The sequence below is a fragment of the Protopterus annectens genome, chromosome 11.part0 (assembly GCF_019279795.1).
Source record: "Protopterus annectens isolate FY-2018-M chromosome 11.part0, PAN1.0, whole genome shotgun sequence".
NCBI classification, from domain to species: domain Eukaryota; kingdom Metazoa; phylum Chordata; order Ceratodontiformes; family Protopteridae; genus Protopterus; species Protopterus annectens.
Genome location: NC_056745.1, coordinates 984,964,449 through 984,989,919, shown reverse-complemented (window position 1 = coordinate 984,989,919; position 25,471 = coordinate 984,964,449).

Sequence of the window (25,471 nt, the reverse complement as noted above, 5' to 3'; positions counted from 1 at the left end):
TGCCTTATGCAAAGTGGAATTTCCTGGTAAATATACAATTGACAACATTCCCCCTATGTTGAAACCAGTGGTGCAAGATATGGGAACACATGTAGATAGCAATCTGAACTTCAGCCAAGTGTCCAGAGTGGTATGGAAAGGCCATGTTGTGCACCCCAGAAGTTAGGCCATTGTATCCAGATCTGAGAAGGATATAACTCCACTGCACTTAAACCTCATCTGAATGCTAATACAGTATAATGCTGCTTTTTGCATGTACCTCTTTAGACACTAGCAGAAGCTGGACAGACCACAGGGGATTTACACCAAGAAAATACAGGTCCTACAAACCATGCCATGACTGATGTGGAAAAACTACAAGCCCTGTTCCTGAAATCTGTATTTGAAAGGATGAGGTGACTTGTGCCTGGACTACAGGACATCTCTGACCTTGTCTTGATGTATACACTGCACATCTGCAAATCAGCAGAGTCTGTTGAGAGGAAGATGGTAAAAGCAATGCCACACATGCTGTTGTAGAATGCTGTGTCTGCTGTAAGCAAGTGCATAAAACCCACACACACGTTACTGGAGTGAGAATAGGACTCCTACCTATCTAAGTACATAGATTACAGCACACAGTACTTTACTCAAGCACCACAGCACAAGTCTGACTTGAAGTGTCTTAGACAACACTTTATAGCTGATGACATCAGCAGTGTCTGTTGAGGAGAATATAACAGTGCCCCACATGCTGTTGTAAAATGCTCTCTCTAACGTCAAGCAAATGCACAAACACACACACACATGCAGTTGACTGCAGTGACAATAAAACCCATACCTATCATCTAAGTACATAGACTAGAGAACACAGTACTTTACGTTAGTGCCATGGCACACATTTGACTTGGAGAGTCACAGACAACACTATATAGCTGATGACTCAGCACTGTTTGTTGAAGAGAATGTAACAGTGTCCCACATGATGGTGTAAAATGCTCTCTGTAATGTCAAGCAACAACTCACACACACACACACACACACACACACACACACACACACACACACACACACACACACACACACACACACACACACACACACACACACACACACACACACACACACACACACACACACAGAGTTGACTGCAGTAAGAACAGAACCCTTGATTATCCAAATACACAGACTACAGAGCTCAGTACTTTACACAGGTTCCACAGCACAAATCTGGCTTTTATATGGCTGCAGGTCAACTTATAGTGGATGACATCAACAGTGCATGTTGAAGAGACATTGAGTGACTTGTATGAGCTGGATCTGTAGGCATGTGCAAGTATCAAAATGCTGTCAATTCAAGGGATTGGTGCATTAACTGCAGCATACACACCTCTGCTCATCTGGCTAGACACACACACACACACACACACACACACACACACACACACACACACACACACACACACACACTTGACTTCAATGAGAATAGAACCCTTATCTATAAGTACACAGACTACAGAACACATGATACACAAGCACTGCAGCACAAGTCTGACTTTTACAACATTGCATGTGAACTTATAGTAGATGACATTAGCAGGCCATGTGGGAGGCAAAATGTTGGGAGATCTGCATAGGCTCATAGCTTCATATGTACATAGGAGGCTACTAGCCTAATGGCCCTGCAGTGTTTATAAGCCTAAATGTGTAAAAACACAAATACCCTTATTGAGAATAGTTGGATGGTTGTTGTTAGCAGAGCAATTTTATGAGCAACACCACCTGTCCCTGTCCATGAGGGACACAAGTGCCACCCCAGGGGTGACTTTACAATCACCCAACCAAGTCAAGGTTGTGCTTGAACAGGGTCATTGTGGAGAACTGATTCACGCACAGTGGGAACCTGTTACAGAGAAGTGTGAGCCATTAGGGCTATATCTGTCTCCCCAGCATGTTCTGTTTATGTCACAGGCTAGGTTGAGAACCCTGGGCCAAGTTATTCTTGTCCCATTTAATTTCAAATGTGTAGCATTTCCAGTAGGGCAGGGCCTGAGACTGCTCCTTAGTGCAGGCATAGGTCACCTCTCAAAAGCCTGCATGATACTGAGTACATTGACAGGTCATTCAGTCATTTAATGTTTGGAGGCCGTGAAGTTTTCCAGGCACAACCCTATGTTTTCTCCAATAACTGCAGGTGTCTGGTGAGGTACAGACAGAAGGGGGCTTTGAACTCAATTAGTGGTCTGATAAATGTAGAGTACAGCAGAGGTATGATCACCCTGGTCTTGGATGTGATGTCAATATGTATGATGTACACAATGCAGAATGCGTGTCACCACTATGGACACATAGTGATGAAAGTGTAAATTGCTATCCACATGTGTTCCTAAGTCTCACAACACTGTGTTTGAGCTTAGAGGGTTGCTGTGTACATTATAATTATCAGGGGTACTTCATTTCCAAAGGGTACAATGCTTTAAAGTTCAGTCTGTGAGTTTGGCACCAATCATTGTGTGTAGCAGCTCCTTCAGTAATATTTTGCCATCACTGTGGGACTCTATATTAGTGTGTCCAGTTACCAGTAATCTGCAAACTTGGTAAACCACAGGCCATCTGCCATTGCCTGTGCTTCAGGGAAGTAGTTTGCAAACAGTTGAGGGTACTGCACAGATAATAGCGGTATTCTCTTGACTACAATTTTGAATGTAAAACATTCCACAGCACTTATTGAAAAGAATAGTGGTCCTTTATTTATATATAAAAAGAACTCTTATTTAAAACATGTTAACATGTTTACAAATATTTAAAAAATGTACACATATATAGCGATGCAAATATATTTACACATGTTCATAATTTCACTTACAATCATCCTAATTTTATCTCTATTAGACCCCACCACTTTTTCCATAACCACCATCTGATTTTACTTAATATTGTTGCTAAAATTAATTTACCATTAAACATAATTTAATTTATTCTTTCATTCCATATAACCAAATGTAACATAAAATAACACTTTTCTATTATTTTTACATCTTTTTTACTTCTATTCTTATAATATCCATATTAATCATATCAAAGTTTATTTTATCCACTTCTTTTATATCTTCAACAATTTTTTCTTTACATAGCTTTCCCCATAAGTTATTTTACTCTTTTTACATTTCAATATCACATTTTCAGTAGTTTCTTCTTATTGATAATGTAAACATTTTCTATCACTGTTTTTTTATATGGCATATTGCATTTACTGGTAGTTTATCTATTACCAGTCTCCACAAAAAAAAGTTGACATTCTATATTATTACACCATTTGCTTCTTATTTATATATATTTTTCATCTGTTAGATATTTATATAGCTTATTTTTTTCATCTGTTACATTTTCCCATGATTTTACATAGTAATGTTTTATCATAACATTCTTATATCTTGCTTTTCTTTCTTATTCTATATCATCAATGTTTTATTTTCCACAAAATATTTTTTCTTAATAATGTTTTATTTCTTCATGTATACACTCTTTTTCTCTTTTACTCTTTTTCACCATACCCCAAAAATTTATCATACTTATATTTATACAATTTTACTACTAATCTCTCATCTTATTCATTTACCCACCTTAACACTTTGTGCAAATGTAATGAAGCAGCATATACCACGGGGTTAATTAACCATAACCCCCCATCCTCGTTATTTACATAAACAACTCCTCTTTTTACTGGGTTTAATTTAGAACCCCATATAAATTAAAAAATTATCTGGAATAATTCCTTTTCAAACACTCTTGGCAACATAAACACACTTACTAAGTATGTTATTTCCCCCATCCATACTGAATTAATCAAATAAGCCTTTTTTTCTGAATAATTTATATGTTCTCCAGAAGACAGGTTTATTTTTTTTTTTTGTTGTTGTTGTTTTTCCCCATTGAATTCTACTTTTTTATTTCCAAATTTTATATGTAACACAGAAATTTCATTCATTGTAAAATATATATACCCCTCTATCTTTACATCACCTAAACCTTTAATTTTCTCTTCATTTAAAGCCATGCATATCACCTTTAGACACTCATTTGGGAAAATGATTACTTCTTATATCCAGTTTTTTTGCAATTATTATGTCATCAGCATATGTTAACAGGACTGGATTTCTTAACCCTTCAGGTGTTATATTCCCCCTCCTTCATTTTGTAGTTTATTTCACATATTATCACATTCAGAACTAATGCAAAGAGTATACAACTCATTGGACATTCCTGCCTTACACCACTCTTCATATGCACCTCTTGGCTTAACCAGCCAATTACAAGTATTTTTACTTTATTACTACTATACACTGATATACATAATTTCTTATCTATCTCATTTATATTATATTCTTTTATTGTTGTCCATAAGATTTCCTTCCTAGTTATATCAAATACCTTATTAAGGTCTCCTATCATGATTTGTCTCCTTCTATTCATATCATCCATAATTTCTCTATCATTAATAATTCTTGACAACCCTTCCCCTTTATACTACATATACTATCTTCCATAATATTTTCCATTTTAGTTTTAAATCTCTTTTGTATTATTTTTATAAAGATTTTTAATCATTATTCAGTACTATTAATCTCCAGTTTTTAATTGTCTTCTGTCTTCCTTCTGTATGAATTTAAGTATTCTAATACATAATTCTATATGCATAAAACCTTCATTCAACCATTCATTCAAAATCTTTAAAATAATCTTTTTGCTAATACCTTAAATTTACATACATTTCTTACACCATTCCATCTGATCTTACAGCTGAATCTATATTCACTTGCTATAATACTTTATCATGCAAATGAGGTGAATTAGCAATCCAGGAAGTAGGCAACCATCTGTGCAGGAGTAGTGTAACCTGCAGAAATGTATTTGGCTAGTAACCGAGTGCATTTCTGCAAACTACAAAACGGAGCCATGACAGCTCCAAATAAAGGGTGTATATAATGTAGAAGGCATACCAATGGCCAAATATATGGCCCATTGACATGGAAAATAGTTTCAAAATAACAAAAAAAATAACTTTTATTTTTTTGGCTGATTTCTGCCGTTTAAGCAGAGGGCAGTGGCGCACAAATGGGATCGGCCCGAAAATAAAAATAAAACCTTGAAAAAAGCTTTTTAGGCAAAAAAAATCACAATTTTGCCATTATAGTCAATGGCAGGCAGAAGACAACAAGGCCAGTGAATAGTGGTTGCTAAGTGGGAAGGCTCAGTATTAGACTTGTAACTAGGCATTATCAGTCAGTTCTATGCAAATGAGGGGAATGATACTGAATCACAGATTTCCCCATATTGCTAGCCAGCACCCAACTGTATAGGTGCAGGAAAACCATGGTGCAAGCCTAAGAGTTAGTTGACATCATAGAGGGGTGTGTCAGGCATACTGTAAGCTTATTGGAGCTCTGTGGCTCGGGTTTGCCCTTAGCTTAGCAGAGCTTACAAAGGGGGTGTCTGAAACTGCCTAGCAGTGTTTACATTGCCTCAATGGGTGTGCATGGCCCGCACCGGGTTTTAAACAAAACAAAAAAATTAAAACTAGGAAATAGCAGCTCCATTCACATCTGAGCCCTGGGTTTGCGCAGCTGGCCTCTGGTCTTAAATAGAAAGGCAATGGGAAGGGAAAACAGCAGCAGGAAGATAATCAAGGATAACTAGCATAGCTGGCAGGTGAAATGTATCAGAATCATCCAATTGCAAAGGCAGCAGCCCAGCCCAACACACTACTATAAACTATACAAACACCTTTCCCTCTGGTTTTTCCCACAAACTCTACACCACCGATGTACACAAATGGGGAAATTTTACTAACCTACCAGGGGCTACATGAGCTGGAGATAGTGGAGCTCTATAGGGTGGACAGGGACCTCATACAGCAAATTGTTGAGCTGTGCCAGCCATGTCTCACACACAGAACCAACAGAGGGGAACCCGTCCCAGTGGATACCAAGGTATGTGTAGGCTTAAGAAAAATAGCCACAGGTACCTTCCAAAGGCCAGCTGGGGATATCATGGGGATCTCACAGGCATCAGCATCCAGAGTACTCCACCAGTTCCTGGATGCCATGTCAAGCACATGCTGGTGAGCACATATATTTCCTCAACACCATGAGGCGGTGACCAGCAATATGCATCTCTTCCACCAAATAGCAGAATACCCTGAGGTATTGGGTGCTATAGACTACACACACATACACTTCAGAGCACCACCCAGTGAGCGGGGTAGAGTCTACATAAACCACAAGGGCTTCCCCACCATCAACTGCCAGGTCATGTGTGATGCCCAGGGCATTATAATAAATGTGTGTGTGCCCTGGAAGCTATCATGGCTCCCACATCTGGCATATGACACAGCTGTACCAGAGATTTGCCAATGGGGACATTCCATATGGCCACCTAGTGGGGGATGCTGGTTACGCACTGGAGCCATGGCCCATCAGAAATGCACACACATCCGAACAAGAACTCCATAATGAGGCACACGCACAGACCAGAATCATAATAGAGTGTGTGTTTGGGATGCTCAAGTCATGGTTTCAGTACCTGGACATATCTAGTGGAGCCTTGCAGTACTCACCAGCTACATGTACCTAACTTGTCATTGTATGTGCAATGCTACACAATATGATCCTGCAGAAACAGCTGCAGCAGGAACAGCATGGGGCAGGGCCACACCCCCCCCACCATTGCCAAGGCCAGCACAGACACAGAGTGACTCGGAGGAGGAACAACCTGCACCTGTCGCTGTATGCAGAAGGAGGTGTGCCCAGTATGCGCAGGCCTTGGCAAAGAGGCAACGCATAGCACATACACTGACATGGTAGGAACCCATGGAATGACTCACACATACAGTAAAAGGGATGCCAAATATGACACTACCTGTGCTTAACCATATATAGGGAGTGTACTATGTGCATCTGACATAGTCAGCCCTTCAGCACCATCCTCAATACTGGCACAACCACAAGGTAAGTCACTATCACTATCAATTGCTGAATGTAGTAGTATGTTCTGCTACCTGTATCTATGGTATGGATGTGAGCATGTAAGGGAATCGGGTGGCTGAATGGGATGGCAGCAGATAGTAGACACCTATATCGGCAGCATGAAATCCTTAACAAATACTGGTGTCAACATAGTAGGCAGTACTAGATAAGGTGACAAAACCCACTGCAGGACATGTGGTGGGCCAAATGTATGTCCATAGGATACATACATGCATGTCAGTGAGGCTCACATACTCAACAACAGTCTCAGCCAGTAGGACAGGTGTAGACAAACATAAAGAAAGGCTGTGCTAAGGCCCCTGATTGATGGCTATGGAGAACAGCCTCCATCCAGACCTACACAGACAGACTACAACAGGTCAGGCAGTGGGATGTTAGTTCTGAAGGGTAAGAAGTCTGAAACGGAAATGTAGGTCAATACAACCTAAGATCTGTACTACACTGATATGCCTCTAGTCTGCATGATAGGTCAGAATACAGAATGAAATGTAAGCCAACAGAGTACCTGAAATAAAAGTACAGTCATAGCAAATATTTACAGTTGTCAGGTGTGCCCCCCACAATCCTATGAAGAAATGTAGTAACATGTATGTGTGGGTATAATAACAGTGGAGCACAGATTACCTGAGCTGGCCAAAGTAGCAGGATAGATTGTTGCACGTGTACAATATGCAGGGCTGTATGTGTTAGGTTGTTGTGTGTTGTTTATTGTGTGAAAGTGGTCAGCATGTAGCATGGATGGTTAGGTCCTGGTGGCCAATGGCCAGTACTGTTGATGACAGGGCCAAGTTCTCACAACTGAGACACACCCCCTGTACTCATCCACGCTCCATGTCTGTTTAGGAGCAGAGGCAGCGCGCTTTCATAACTATGCATGGCATGATGCAGTGCTGCTCTTAAACGGTCATTTCCATGCAGGAATAAGCTATTCCTGCATGGACGTTTACTGAATCCAGGGGATAGTCTTTTTCATCCATTACCTTTCTTTTTTTGTACTTGTCCCTTAAATTGTTTTTTCTGTCAGACCCTTCTTCTGTGTCCTCTTTATTATTTTTTTTCATCTATTTTTAATTCTATTTCTACTACTTCAAAAATGTATTCCATTTGCTCATTTTTTCCTCTTTCTTTTTCTTTTTCCTTGTTATTTTCATTTTTGCAATCCATTTATAAATGTCCAATTTTTATATATTTATAACATTTCAATTAATATTTTTGCATCATGTCCAATATATATATATATATATATATATATATATATATATATATATATGTATATATATATCTAGGTCCCCTATAGAAGAACAACAGCTGAAAAGACCGAAATTCCACATAACCGACACCACATGGTCGACAATCAAAATGCCGACAATGGGGAAACAGTATGTCTTTGCAGTGCGGAATGGAAAGATTTCCATTCCTGCACTGTAGTGCAATCTTGGAGTTGGTATATTAAAGTTACAGGTGGAGGGGGTGCATGCTAGCACAAAAAAGGAAATTTTATTTTCCTTTTTTTGTGCAGTAATTACGCTGGTGTTTCGATTGTCGACCATGTGATGTTGGCTATGTGGGTGTCGGTGTTTTGCGCTGTCATTCTTGTGTAGGTAATCTATATATATATATATATATATATATATATATATATATATATATATATATGGACTCCCTTTCAAATATCAGAAAACCAGAATCCCAAATATTATTTCTGCGAGATGAAAATAACAAAAGTTAAAATCCCAAATCATGGACTTTTTCCAGGGCAAGTAAACACTTTGCCCATCATGGGGAAATACGCTGTTTTCTCCACTGTAGTGGTATCTCAGAGTTGGTATATATAGTTAGGGGGGTTAAGGGGGCACAGCCCCCTACATCGGTGGGTGAGGGGTGTAGTTCCCCCACCTAGGTGTGTTTCAGATGGTTTGGTGTGTACTGTGTAGTTTTTTGGTTCATAGGTGTGTACTAGGCTAATGGCCCTGGAGCCTTTATAAGCCTAACCCACAGGATTATCCTGGCATCGTGCCACCCAACCTTAGTTCCTAGTGCCTCTGTCGAGTAGAGCCACTGGAGTGATCCCTGGACTGAATTTTCTATTTCCCATCCACTCATCAAGATTTCTCTTGAAGAGGGCCAGTGAGGTTCTCTGCTTGACATGTATGGGAAGTCTATTCTGTAGCATGGGCAGTCTCTGGGTTATGAACCTGTCCCCCCGCATGGTCTGTTGATTGTGGTAATTAGGTTAAGGTCCCTGGAGCAAGTGGTGTGGAGGGATTGGGATTTTTTTAGATGTAGCCTTTCTAACAGAGCTGTGTCAGACATGGCTTTGTAAGTCAAGCAGAGATTGCCTCAAAGTAGGTGATATGAGACAGGGAATAGTTTGAGTTTTTTGAGTCTGTCCATATAGGACAAGTGTTTAATGCCTAGGATCCTCTTTATGAGGTACTTTTGTGGCCTCTCCAGTTGTTGCAGGTGTCTAGTGAGGTACATGCTAAATGGGGTGCTGTACTCAATGATTGGCCTAATGAGGGAAGAGTAGAGGGAGACAATGACCTCTTTCTTCCTGGATGCAAAACCCTTAGTAATGAGATGTGCCACATAGAAGGACTTTCTGACCACAGTGGCAATGTGGTGGTCAAAAGAGAGGTTGCTGTCAACCTGGGTTCCCAGATCTCTTATAACTCCTTATGTGTTCAATGGACTACCATCAATGTGGTAATTCAAGGGAACTGGGTTTTTTCCAAAGGGGATGAAGACACATTTTTTGGCATTGAGCTTAAGGCCATGGTTCTGACATCAGTCATTGGTCTCATTGAGGCCTTTCTGTAGGATGTCAGCATCACTTGGGGAGTTAATAATAGCTCCCAACTTGCAATCATCTGCGAACTTTGTCAGCCAGAGTCCCTTCGTGTTGGCCTGGTCTTAAGAGAAGTAGACACCAAACAGGAGAGGACCCAGGACCAAACCCTGTGGGACCCCACTTGTGACTGGTCGGCAGTCTGACTTGGAGCCAGCTACTTTCACACTGTGGGTTCTATGTGTGGGTCGATTTGTAACCCACCTAGTGATATAGGGGTTGATGCCTAGCTTAATAAGTTTTTCTATGATTCCTGAGTGGGGAATGATATCAAAGGCCTTGGCCAGATCAAGGTAGGCTGTATGAACCACCTTACCTTCATCCACAGCTCTCAAAGAAGTCAACCAAGTTGAGCAGGCATGATCTACCCTTCACAAAACCAAACTGTGTAGGATCCAGAGTTTGGATATTCCCTATATCCTTGTTTATTAGGTCCATGATGATGTGTTCTATAGATTTACACATCAGACTCATCAGGTAATGGGGCGATAGTTCTCGGGTCCTGTAGTTGCTCCTCCTTTGCGGAGACGGATGACTGTAGCAGTGCGCCATTCGGTAGGACAAAGCCTGAGGTGAGGCTGTGATTGAACAGGGCACACAGGTGAGATGCCAGTTATATATAACATTTTCTTTTATCACATTTACATATCAAATGTCCTTCTTTTCCACAAAAAAAAAAAAACATAACGTTTTCAAATTTAATTTCAAAGTTTTCTTTTCTCCTCCTCTGTTCAAAATTGTACATGATTTTTTTTTTGGCTCCTTGTTAAATGCTTTTATCACATAAAGATTCCATGGATTCAAGACTTTATTTTTTTCATATTCTGCAAGAAAATTTCCACTAAAAAACAGCCTCAAATATAATGTCACAAAATGTCTCTTTGTTAATGAGAATAAGTGGTCTTACCTTATGTGCTTTTACACCCGAAGGAGCTAGTTAATTGTCCCCAGTTCATACCTGTTTTTCTTTACTTTCCTTAATGAATACTTCAGTTTTACATTTTGTTCTGCCTTTTTCTTTTCTGCTACTCCCCTTTTCCTTATTTTACTTTCCCTGCATGTGTTTTCTTTCCCATCTCACCATTATACTTCAGGATTGTCTCTGCATCCTCCTTTTGTTATTTTTTCATAATGTCCCCCCAGAAAACATCTCCTTCATTTCCTGGCTCAGTCTGCGTAACCATTTCTTTAAGTAAATCAACCCGCAACCCTTCTGACTGGAGGGCTGTGATTATCCATCCATCATTTGCTGGCTCATCTCCATCAAACAGGTTTCTTTGACATTTCTTCTCCGAATCCTGCCTGCATTCTTTGGTCTTGACATTGTCTTTCGCCTCCATTTCTCTCACAACTCCATTATCTCCTCTCTCTCTCCATCTGCCTCCTTGTTTCTCCAGGCTGCCTGTGAGGCTGGAACGGAAACAGGAAGTGGTTGTTCAAATTACTTGCAACAGTGATGAGTAGAGGAAGTTCCTGAATGGCCTGGCCAAATTACCCCCAATGTTAAATAACATCTCGGGTCTCTCCTGAAAAGAGGTCACTAGCTTAATGGGACTAACCTGGTCAACAAATGAATAAATAAATAAATAAATACATAAACAAGCAAATAAATGAATGAATGAATTAATGAATTTATTAATTAATTAATGGATATACAGAGCTTAATCTTCCAAGGGTAATGTATCAGCTTTACACAGTGGTGCTCATACAGTAATTTATGGGTATGTTATTGAAGACTCAACACCATGTAGTATACTTCTAATAATTAGAACACAATAAGGTAGACACTATACTGCTAAGAAAATAAGCCAGAGTGGTTATGCTACTTAATAAGCAGATGATACTTCATAACCACAGTCTTGGCTTAAGTGGATAAACTCATAACTTACAGTGGATGATTTATTACTTTAATCTAGCAAAATATAAAGGAGAGTGACTTTAAGAAAAATAGGAAGGGCAAATAATAGTTAATTAATTAGCAATTTTTACAGATGTGATATGCATGTTATCATATAGCCACTCTGTAAAGTGTAAAGATGAAAAGTGAGTAGCAATATCTTGTGCACAGTTAATTCAGACCTCTATTATGTAGCATCCTGCATGCAGGGCAATAGTAATATAGATAAAAAGGGATCCTGTTAAGAAACAATGGTTATACTGTTGCATCAACAGCAAATGAATATTAATACATTGCACTTTCATACCTATGTATATAGTAGTGTTTACAATGCAGCTGCTGTTAAAAGTGTTTCAATTTATAATGATTAAATCGCCACACAATGAATCATTGAACGGACGACTGTAGTATCTTGGTTTGTAGATATGAGTGTCTGCCTTATACAGGCTTAACAATGGTTCCATAATCAGGTCTGCTGACTGTTGAATGATTCCTTAGACAAATAAGTTTTGACCATTTTGGAAGCTAACTTGCAAAATATTATGAAAGTAATGAATATTTGTCTGAGCCACAGAGATCTCCTCCTATAAGGACTTCATTTATCAGTGATTCACTCTTCTTTTTGGTTTGAACTATATTATCCATGCACATGGATTAATTGGAAGTCATTAACATCATACCACTTTGCTATAGCTCCAAATCATATTGAAGATTTCCTGTAGGACATCTACTCCAACTCCATATATTGTATTTTTATATGTAAGAGAAGTGACTGAATATAAATTGCAGATTTAAATAGCAGTTTCAGCACCATCAGTATATTGTGCATTTCTTTTGTTTACCTTTTGTTCACTATGTTAGTCTTACTAGGTCTATGGCCTCTTTTCAGGGAAGATTAAATGAAATATTTAAGCATGAGGGGTTGGCAAATCTATGGCAACCCCACTAGGGTGGTGATTTTTTATGCTCTTTCTTTCAGTAATTTCCAGGAGGCATTCACATTCACTTAAGCTACTACAATATGGATAAAAAGGGATCTTACTAGGGAACTCTAGGATATGTGACCTCAGTTGATTATTTCCTCTACAGCACTGCACCTTTTGTTTCTTCTACAGTAGTACACCACAGAAATGTAGCATGCCAGTCATGCTGTACTTTGTATAAATACTGGAACTTATATCCAGTCACTTTTTTGTTTCTTCTACAGTAGTACACCACAGAAATGTAGCATGCCAGTCATGCTGTACTTTGTATAAATACTGGAACTTATATCCAGTCACTTTTTTGTTTCTTCTACAGTAGTACACCAGAGAAATGTAGCATGCCAGTCATGCTGTACTTTGTATAAATACTGGAACTTATATCCAGTCACTTTTTTGTTTCTTCTACAGTAGTACACCACAGAAATGTAGCATGCCAGTCATGCTGCACTTTGTATAAATACTGGAACTTATATCCAGTCACTTTTTTGTTTCTTCTACAGTAGTACACCACAGAAATGTAGCATGCCAGTCATGCTGTACTTTGTATAAATACTGGAACTTATATCCAGTCACTTTTTTGTTTCTTCTACAGTAGTACACCACAGAAATGTAGCATGCCAGTCATGCTGTACTTTGTATAAATACTGGAACTTATATCCAGTCACTTTTTTGTTTCTTCTACAGTAGTACACCACAGAAATGTAGCATGCCAGTCATGCTGTACTTTGTATAAATACTGGAACTTATATCCAGTCACTTAGTTTGGGGAAAGAACCTACAGCTTTCTGATCTTCCAGGCATCAAAAGTGAGTGTGCACCATAAACACACCACAATTGACTGTCTTGCCAGCTAGCATTCTTACAAAGCGTTTGCCAAACCTTCCCATTATATTGTCTGTTAAGTACGTTTGTTCCATAAGTGCCTTATGCTATAGTTCAGTGTCTGCCTAAATAGTTTTCATATAATCCTTCTTAGTCTCTCTCTTCATGGACCTTCTCTTTATATTTCTACTTGTCTACATTTTCCTTCAGTTGTATCAGATACCACAAATAACAGAACTGCATGATTGTAGTGCACATAGTCATGTATAGCTTAATTTTGGTTCTCACATTTTTCATTTAATTCCATTGCTTTGATTCTCTGCAGCAAAATTCCCTGATTTAATAGCAGAACCCTTAGAAAATAGCTGTAAAATTAAAATTAAAAATTAAAAAATGTAAAAATGAAAATTAGCTATAATTCTAAAAATTCTCATACTGCAAATAAAATATGAATAAAAATCAGATAAATAATACATTATCAATTGTAGTTAGTGTGATAAAGTTGCATTACCACATGGAATCAGAGCAGGGACATAGTTTGGCTCTATTGTGTCAGATACCAAATTCCAGTATGTGATGCAGTCCTGCTTGCAGTGACTGAATCGGAGGCTGTTGGATCATAAAGAAAGCCCTGCCTTGGAGGCAGGCTTAGGATGGTACACTGCTGAGTAAATGAATTTTTTAATGCAAGACATATGCTTCTTGTACACCATGGAGTGGGTCAGCATTAAAAAAAATGCTGTAAGTAATTTGGATACCTGAGTAATCCAATGACTTGACACCTGTGTGGAAGTTTAAAATGCACACTTCTTCTATCCAGTACCACCTAACAAATATCCATATAATACAATGTACGAGTGCATAACTGCACTATAAAGAAAAAAACTACATATTTAGATCCTAACTACCTCATATATGGAAACTGCATATCATTGAAACCTGGGTATGAAAACTAGGTCGGCATTCTGTTGTAGCGGTAATAATCAAATTGCACACTAGGTGGCAGGGCAATATCACACAACCCACACCATGAGCCATACAAGTCTGCTAACAGAGAATTCAAATCCAGAAGTATAATTAAAAATTTTGGGGGGAATCACAAAATTGCAAAAATATTATAAGTAATACAAGTTATTAAAGATGTATGGCTTTAGTGATTAAGTTTACAGAACAAAAGTACAATCAATGACAGTTTTTATTCTTCTGTATTTCCTTCTTTCATTCAGTCTCTTTTTGCTAATTCTGGGATCATTTTAACAGGATTTATGTTAATGCATGATCAAGCTGCTTTTGTTTAGGCATTGCTTAACATTCTAGACTCATTCTTCACCTCTTCCTGTCATAATTAAATGTAGTTTACCTGTCACATAACTCCTCCTAAGTGATTTCTCCTTTTGTACCTTCCACTCACCTTTCGAGCGTTGAGTGTGGCAAACTGTTGACATCGCCTCTCAATCTCTTAGCACAAGAAACATGGACAAAGCTAAAAATAATGAGGGGCAAAGTTCCAAAAATAGGGACAATTTTTAAATATTGCTCTTATAAACTTAGAAAGTTGTTAGAATAAAAGGTGCTGTGTTAGCATGCATTTTTCTGAAGGATATGAAGTCTGAAACTCAAATATCTATTATTGTTTAGTGGCTACACTTGTCAATGATTTGCCAGAAAACCAGAAATTGTATGAGGGTCAGACCAAAATAGGAGATAAATAACCTGCACATATTGTGAAAATCTGGATAGTTGAGAAGTATGCTTGTCTGTTACCCCCTATCTCATCACGTAGGCACTATCTTTCTTTATTGTACAAGCACTCACTCCCTTGTTTCTTGAAAACAATGTGCCATCTTGTTTCTGCAGTCTGCCATATCTACACTGTACCCTTTCATTTTCATTTGTAGAAAATCTGTGACTTCTACTGCCATCTTAAAAACTAATATGTATCCTTGTAAATAGGTCACCAAACAAGATGATTATATTTGGTCACCAGCTCACTTGTATTACATGCCATTGTATCTTATAAAATTCCTTCCACATTTTCTACTGTCAAATAATTCACCTATGTTCCTTAGCTTATCTAAACACATTCTCACACTTCATGATTAAAATAAATAATAACTTCACATTGCTTAAGATGTCATAAATAATTTAATGTAAACTTACCTAGGATTAGAGTGATCAGTTGATATAGTGCAGTTTCACTGAGGTGATAAAATTGTTACTAAAGCTACTGTTATCACTCTACTGACTGACTTTCAGTTCTGCATGAAATTAGCAGACCACCACGTCAGCATGGTGCCACATGCCTTGCACAGTATGAGAGGCCCCTTAGTATAATGTCCTACTACAAAATAGTATGAAGTGGCAGGGTAGCAGTGCTATCACTGACAGGTAAGCTGACCCCTTTGACTTCATATTAAAACTACATCTTCCACATGTAAAAAGGAGAACTTTTTTGCTGAGGCCACTTATCTGTATGGTGCACCGTAAGTTTTCACCCATTTCCACCCTTGTCAAAGTTTTCCTCATCCATACTATATCTTTATTACAATAACTAAATCATCTGCATATGAAAGACAAACATGTATTATTACACCTTTTTCCAGTTCCATCCTGCTTCTCCCATTTCATCAATAAGTGTTTGTATTATTGCATTCATTATTAGCACAGATAAGTACATACTCATCCAGCAGCATGTTTCACACCTTTTTCAGGCATTTTCGTATCTACCAACCATTTACCATTACCTTCACTCCAGACACCTCATACTACTTTTATTATTTTTCACAAAACCACACAATCCCCTAAAATATCTCACATTGTCTCATGACTTACTGATTCAAGTGCTTTTGCTACATCACATTGTCAACTTTACATCTTTATTCTTCATTAAAATAACATTTATCACTTAATTTCAAGATGAACCCCAGTAGATGTGGTAGTCTTTCTCTCTTGGCCGTAGTCTTTTCATGCTATAATGGATTAATATTTAAGTTTACTTTGGATGTTGGACACTGTTATTCTTAAGTTTTATTTTCATAATTGGTCGCAAAGGCAGCTTTGGTGTCATTCCTGACTTACCTGTAGTGGACAAGCTGAAACTATTCATTTGTAATATTTCTTGGGATAAATAGAGAACAAATACAGATTATGGTTTTTATAAATTTATTTAACATTATAGCTTTACACCACATTTATTTATTTATTTATTATTTTTTTCACATTAAAATCTGACAATTTCTAAATGTTCATTAGATTTCATTCACAATATATATGAATATATTTTCCTTCAGGGAATTAAATAAAGTATGCACTAAAGTCACAATGATAATGTGTCAGGACACCAAATGAATGAAACTTTTAGTTATCCATAAAAGTGCTTTTTTTAATAATTTTAAGAATTCATCTATACACCAGCCAGTTGGCATTACCTGCCCCATTCCGTATACCAGTTAGCATCCAGGTGAATAACGCCAAGCCTCCTCAGACATGACATTCCACATTTTCTATGGCTTATGGAAAAAAGTGTTACCACACTTCAATGCGGTCAGCTTAAATAAAGTCTTTCAGTTTTAGCATCCTCTTCATTACCTATTATTATTATTATAGTACAGTTTGTGTTTAATATCTCATGTATAAGTGCATGCATCTTGCTTTGTTACTTGTTGTCTTCTTAGAAAATGTTTGCTTAGTCACCATCCCCACTATGCGTTCTAGACTCATTCTTGGTCTCGCATTACTTATGATGCTGGTGCCTTCTAAAAGAACAGGAACCCTTCCAGTCTCCAGACACGATAAGTGATGAGGTTATTAAATTTTGCCAGTAAGTGCCATAGCTGTTACTGACCTGACATCTGTACCTGAGCCATAAGCTTTTTCAAAGCAGTGTATTTTTTTACGATATATTTTTTTTTTCTCAAGGAATTGCAAGATCTTTTCCCATATACTTCCTCCTACAACCATACAAAGAAGAGATTATTTCTCTGTGATCTTTTTTTTTATTAAGCTTGCATTCTAAATGCAAGATGACAACAGTAACTCACAAATTTATAGTTTTGTTGTCCTTTTGTATCATTTATTGTTGCCTTTTCAGCTTACCTTTTTTCAAAGCTGATATGCACGTTAATGAACTGCAGCACCTTTCATCCATTCTTTACTTCCACACAATATCTAAAATTCAATAAACCTAACCTATATTTTATTCCTCCATAGATACACACCTTACATTTGCAATATTTCTCCTGCACACACTGAGCAAATAACTACTGCAAATCATATTGAATGTTGTCTGATTTTTGCTCCATTGAAATTCAAATTGTAATCTTTATTGAGATCTGCAGCTTCCCCTTAGTGGACACTAGAGTGGTCCTCACATCTAAAGCAGGGATCCTCTGCACACCCTTCACCTACTAGTACTGCATCCATTTCCAAGTCTGTTGCTTGTAAGTGGAAAGGGGCATTCTCATAATGCAGTAACCATCCACACTGTCAAATAATTCACCTATGTGCCTTAGCTTATCTAAACACATTCTCACACTTCATGATTAAAATAAATAATAACTTCACATTGCTTAAGATGTCATAAATAATTTAATGTAAACTTACCTAGGATTAGAGTGATCAGTTGCTATAGTGCAGTTTCACTGAGGTGATAAAATTGTTACTAAAGCTACTGTTATCACTCTACTGACTGACTTTCAGTTCTGCATGAAATTAGCAGACCACCACGTCAGCATGGTGCCACATGCCTTGCACAGTATGAGAGGCCCCTTAGTATAATGTCCTACTACAAAATAGTATGAAGTGGCAGGGTAGTAGTGCTATCACTGACAGGTAAGCTGACCCCTTTGACTTCATATTAAAACTACATCTTCCTCATGTAAAAAGGAGAACTTTTTTGCTGAGGCCACTTATCTGTATGGTGCACCGTAAGTTTACACAGCCATCTTCGGTGAAGTTAGGGTTCTCTATTTTAATGACTATGTTTAAGCACTTTATAACACAGTGCATTGCTCACTTATGTTGCCATATTGTGATCCATCACATAATAAGGAATGAGCATGTCACACCTTGTTATGTTATTCTGTGAAGATGACATTGTGATTTCCCATGAATTATGACAGTTAGTACACAATCCCAAAGCATACAGCAATAATATAATGAGATTACACCTTACTGCAGGATATACTTAACCTACATAAATCCAAGCCTATGTTTTCAACTGTTTGCCAAATGAGTCACACAGTGAAGCAGTTTAGCGGAAAATGGCACCTAAACTTTATTTATTATAATATAAAAAGAAATGAGACTTGTTTAACTCCTTCATTGCTGTCTATTTTATACAAATCTACACCACTAATATTAACCATGATAGACTGTGGTTCAAAAAAACTTTCCCTGAACTCGGGGAGACTGTAGCTACCAAACATTCCAGTTTCCACAATCATGGGAAATGTGTTTCAGAGGCATGATTAGCAATGAAGAAGACTTCACTATCAGTTAATTTGCATGTCTTTGAATCTTGCAATAGTACCACCCATGCCAAGCAGCACTTGTCAGCAGTACTTACCATGGGCAGCCCAGTATTGCTTTGGCACCCCCACCTCTTTCTCCCACACACATGCAGACATTCATACATATGTATACACACACACACACACACACACACACACACACACACACACACACACACACACACACACACACACACACACACACAGGCATCCACTTATCCACAAACAATCTCTCCCACAATCAGTCACACTCATATAAACAATCTACTATACATTTATATGCATGGTCTGGCAGGACACACACACACACACACACACACACACACACACACACACACACACACACACACACACATACACACAATCCCTACAGAGACAGGCAGACACACACGCACACACACGCACACACACACACACACACACACACACACACACACACACACACACACACACACACACACACACACACACACACACACACACACACACACACACATCTAGATTCACAATTCCTGATCTAATCCCGCTGGTGAAACCACACAGACAGAAGCATAGACATTCATGCAGTTTCATTCATGGCCTTATGGATATGCACACAAGTGTCCACACACATACACACAGTCTGACACTGGACTTAATACACCATGAATTCTCCCAGGAGTGAATGGGTGACTGACATAATTTGACAACATTCACTTTATACTCCTAGAGTAAAATTTTACTTGACTAGCACAAATCGGGACCAGTGGACATCTCCAGGATGGAACATATGATTAAGTACCATTAGTCACTCCCTCAGACTGCTACATTAGCATGCAGCTTCACCCATGAGACTGTTGTTTGCACTGAGGCCTGACAAAAGAAAAACCTTAGGGGAAGAGTGGTCTGTGCATTGGAAAAGCTTAGAGTGATGCGGAGACCATCCAAAATAAGACATCTGCATATGCTAAGCCTTTCTGAACCCTAGGGTATATCACTGAAATGAATTTACATTTTTAACAAAATTATCTGGAAATTAATTCATGATACTCAACAACAGCCTATACTTGGTGTTTTATATAAAATGGCATGTAGCTACTTCTTTTATTTATATTATGTGTCATTTAATACATTAAAGTGGAGTGGCAGTAGTAGCATATTTCCACAATGCCATATTTTTAACCGGTTTACCTTCATAATACCGATCTCAATATGGTCGACCCCGCATTCGCGAATACAGACGTGCAAACGTGCCTAACGTTGAATTCCACATATCTGAATGACAAAATTCCACCCCCTTTTTGACCCATGGTAGCACTGGTGTGGCAGTGTGGTGCAGCCGGAAATGTCGAAATTTGACATTTATTCGAAATTTTAAAGTTTTGCAGTTCTGGTTTCGCAGAAACGGGTCGACGATGTGGCCGGTCGTTCATATGTGATCGACGATATGAAGGTAAACCTTTTTAACCACATCCTAATAATATTTCTCAGTTATTATAAATACCTTCTACCTTTTTTAATATCATCAGTTTTGATTTTCCATAACTTTATCTTATATTCTTTTGTTTCATTATTTCTTCCATTTTACTTCTTTTTCCCTTTTCAATTTTTCTGTCTTTCCATATTTTACATACTGTATTTCCCTATAAAATTACTTTCTTTTTCCTTCATATTTTTAATACCCAAAAATAAAATTAGGCATTTATTCATGAAATTTATAACTGGATTTTATAAATTTAGATCTCTTTCTTCTTTTTCATTATATACAATTCCATATCTAACCAGACTGAGTTTTGATACTCGGATAAAAGTGAAAAAATAAACAAACAAACAAAAAAACCCCACAAAAACAAACTAGCAATTCTTTTTCCATTTTTGCAGGAAAACACACACACACACACACACACACACACACACACACACACATATATATATATATATATATATATATATATATATATATATATATATATATATATATATATATATAGTCCCGAAATATCCCAACTTTCTCAGTATATACACATTTAAAATATATACTTTCTTTTTTAAGGGATAAACAGAAAGTTTTCCACCAATTAACTTCTTTACTCCATCCAGAATTTCTTTTCGCTGTCCTGATATTTTTCTGCCTTTACCAGACCTAATTCCTAATATGTTTATCTCATTTCTGGTAAAATATATTCCAGTTATCTTCTTTATTTCGCCATATGTTTTACTTTTTCACCTATTTAACCTTAATCTCGGTTTACTTAACCCCATTTCCACCCTTGTCAAAGTTTTCCTCATCCATACTATATCTTTATTACAATAACTAAATCATCTGCATATGAAAGACAAACATGTATTATTACACCTTTTTCCAGTTCCATCCTGCTTCTCCCATTTCATCAATAAATGTTTGTATTATTGCATTCATTACTAGCACAGATAAGTACATACTCATCCAGCAGCATGTTTCACACCTTTTTCAGGCATTTTCGTATCTACCAACCATTTACCATTACCTTCACTCCAGACACCTCATACTACTTTTATTATTTTTCACAAAACCACACAATCCCCTAAAATATCTCACATTGTCTCATGACTTACTGATTCAAGTGCTTTTGCTACATCACATTGTCAACTTTGCATCTTTATTCTTCATTAAAATAACATTTATCACTTAATTTCAAGATGAACCCCCAGTAGATGTGGTAGTCTTTCTCTCTTGGCCGTAGTCTTTTCATGCTATAATGGATTAATATTTAAGTTTACTTTGGATGTTGGACACTGTTATTCTTTAGTTTTATTTTCATAATTGGTCGCAAAGGCAGCTTTGGTGTCATTCCTGACTTACCTGTAGTGGACAAGCTGAAACTATTCATTTGTAATATTTCTTGGGATAAATAGAGAACGAATACAGATTATGGTTTTCATAAATTTATTTAACATTATAGCTTTACACCACATTTATTTATTTATTTATTATTTTTTTCACATTAAAATCTGACAATTTCTAAATGTTCATTAGATTTCATTCACAATATATATGAATATCTTTTCCTTCAGGGAATTAAATAAAGTATGCACTAAAGTCACAATGATAATGTGTCAGGACACCAAATGAATGAAACTTTTAGTTATCCATAAAAGTGCTTTTTTTAATAATTTTAAGAATTCATCTATACACCAGCCAGTTGGCATTACCTGCCCCATTCCGTATACCAGTTAGCATCCAGGTGAATAACGCCAAGCCTCCTCAGACATGACATTCATACCTCTCCACTGTCCATATTTTCCCAGAATATCCAGATTTTACCTCATGTTTTTGGTCTGTTCCTCATAAAATTTGTTTTCCCTTTATTTTTGTGGCACACCAGTGCGGACTGAATTCACTAAATAATGACAGCCATTTGAGTTTCAGGCTTCATATCCTTCAGAGAATGCATGGTAACACAAGATCTTTTATTCTAGCAACTTTCTAAGTCCATAAGAGCAATATTTAAAACTTTTTTCCCCCATTATTTTTGGCTTTTTCCAGATTTTTTGTGTTAAGAGGTTGATAGCCATGATGGCCTATTAAGCAAGGCTTTTGTTTCATCACATACATAAATTCCTTTGAATCATGAACCACAACTCCAGAAAAGAGACTTGCAACCAGGACTACAAGCCACTTGCAATATTAGCATAAACACTAGTGATAAAGAGTCAAACAGAGTTCTAGAACTCAGGACTACAACTAAAATCAAACAACCAATAATAAACTTGAAAATTTTCACAAACCAAAAAACAAAAACATCACTGCTAAAAAAGAGACTGTTTATTTATGGATAGTAAGCGCTTTCATTCACACAATAGAAATGACCTTCTTCAGACATCCATTTAATTTAAAACATCCACTTAAATACTAAAATCAAATCACATGACCAACATTACATCATTTTGTTACATTCATCCACCCTATTTTTAAAAAGATATACACAAATTATTTATCCATATAATATTATTAAACATATCATAATATTAAAGTGTAGTTCCACCCTAATTTAAAAATATTCTAGTCCCAGCAGTCTTTACTTTTGACTCACTTTAAATAAAATAAATACCTAATGAATTACTCATAAGTATTTATATATATATATATATATATATATATATATATATATATATATATATATATATATATATATAGGTCTACCTGATTACGCCGAAAGCGGAAAACACCAACAACAAGATAACCGACACCGGAAGATCGACAACGAAGAAGACCGACAGTTGAAAAGCCCAATGCTAAGAACACAGACATGATAAGATAAGTGTGCGATAGGGACAGATGTTAGGGTCAGGGTGTGGGTAAGGTAAGTGTGTGATAGTGAGGGACATTAGGGTTTGGGTCAGGTAAGTGTGTGATAGTGACGGACTTTAGGGTTAGGGGTGGATTAAGTGAGTTAAGGTTAGGGTGCGGGTAATGTAAGTGTGCGATAGTGATGGACTTTAGGGTTAGGGGCGTATTAAGTGAGTTAGGGTTAGGGTGCGGGTAAGGTAAGTGTGCGATAGTGACGGACCTTAGGGTTAGGGTTTGAGTTAAGGTTAGTGCATAGATAGTTGTGGATGTAAGGTTTAGTGTAGGTTTGTAAGGTTTTTGGTGTGCTTGTGTGTGTGTTTTTTGGATAAGGTCTGTGTTTTGTTGATTGTCGGGATTATGGTTTGTCGGGCACGTGAAGTTTCGTGATTTTGAACTTTTGGTTTTGTGGTGTCGGTTATTTCGTTGTCAGTGGTTTGGTGTGTCGGTGTTATCAGGTCGACCCATATATATATATATATATATATATATATATATATATATATATATATTTTTTTTTTTTTTTTGTGTCTTTTGGCTTTTCCCGGTTAGGGGTCACCACAGCGGAACTCTGGTCCACTAATGATTGGCAGTTGATTTTTACGTGCTGAGTTGTCAGCCCTAACGCACAACCTGCAATGAAGGTATGCCCATTCACGCATATCTCCACGCAGAAGACGCTCTAGCTGAGAGTCGAACAGGTCAGCGTCTTACTGTGAGGCGACAACGCTACCGCAGCACCACCACTGCAGCTATATATATAAGTGTATGTATGTATGTATGTATGTGTATATATATATATATAGATAGATATATATATATATATATATATATATATACACACACACACATACATACATACACTTTCATAACATCAAAATTTTAATTCATGTATTTATCACTTCACAAGTACAATACAATCACATTTCATGTCAACAGGATCCTTATTTTAAGCAAACAGCGTAAAGAACACTGATCATTCAATCCTGGATAACAGAAGGCATTTAATGTCAACTGCCACATTAATTCTTGTTTTTCTAAATTAAGAGCTGTTGGACCTCCTCTTGATCACAAATTTACCTGTTCTATGACCCTAAACTTTAATATGACCTGGATTAGTTTGAACATTTTACAAGTGGACATCCGTTCCACCAAAAATGTTTGGTTGTTAAAGAACAGTTAGTAAGGGTGGGCAAAATTAATGAATTAAGCAATGAAGTTCAGAAGAAGAGGGGTGAAGGTTATTTTAGACCAATTGTTAGTAGTAGAAATGGTCTAGGAACTAGGATTGACTGACCCCATATAGATGAAATGATAGGTGTGCAGAGACCAATTTTGGACTGAGTTTCATTACATACTACACTTTGGACTCTAACCAAATAAGAGATACCCTGGTCAAAAATTGGGGGATTTTGATGAATTATATAAATATTAGAGAAAAATGTAGTAAATCTCCAAAGATTGTATATAAGAAGGGAGCTCATTTAAAAGCAATCTTAGAGAGAGAAAAAAAGATAATTAGTAGAAACCCCAGTATGTTTAAATGTGAAGCATCCTCCTGTTGTACAATGATAGATATAGGGAGAAGTTTTGTGATAAAAAATAGAAAATATGTTTCACAGAATAGATATGATTGTAATAACAAGGGGGTGGTATACCTGGCAAAATGGCAAGGATGTGAAGGTTTTTTTGTGGGTAAAACCAAGCGTAGAATGAGGGATCGGATTTATGGACATATATACTGTATAAATAGGATGAAGGAATGTTCCAACTAATCCAGGTCATACTTTTAAGTTTAAGGTCATAGAACAGGTAAATTTGGGGCCAAGAGGAGGTCCAACAGGTCTTAATTTAGAAAAAACAAGAATTAATGTGGCAGTTGACATTAAATGCCTTCTGTTATCCAGGACTGAATGATCTGTGTTCTGTAAACTGTTTGCATAAATCAAGGAGCCTGTTGAGATGATGTACTTGTGAAGTGCTAAATACATGAATTAAAATTTTGATGTAATGAAACTGTATATATATATATATATATATATATATATATATATATATATATATATATATATATATATAT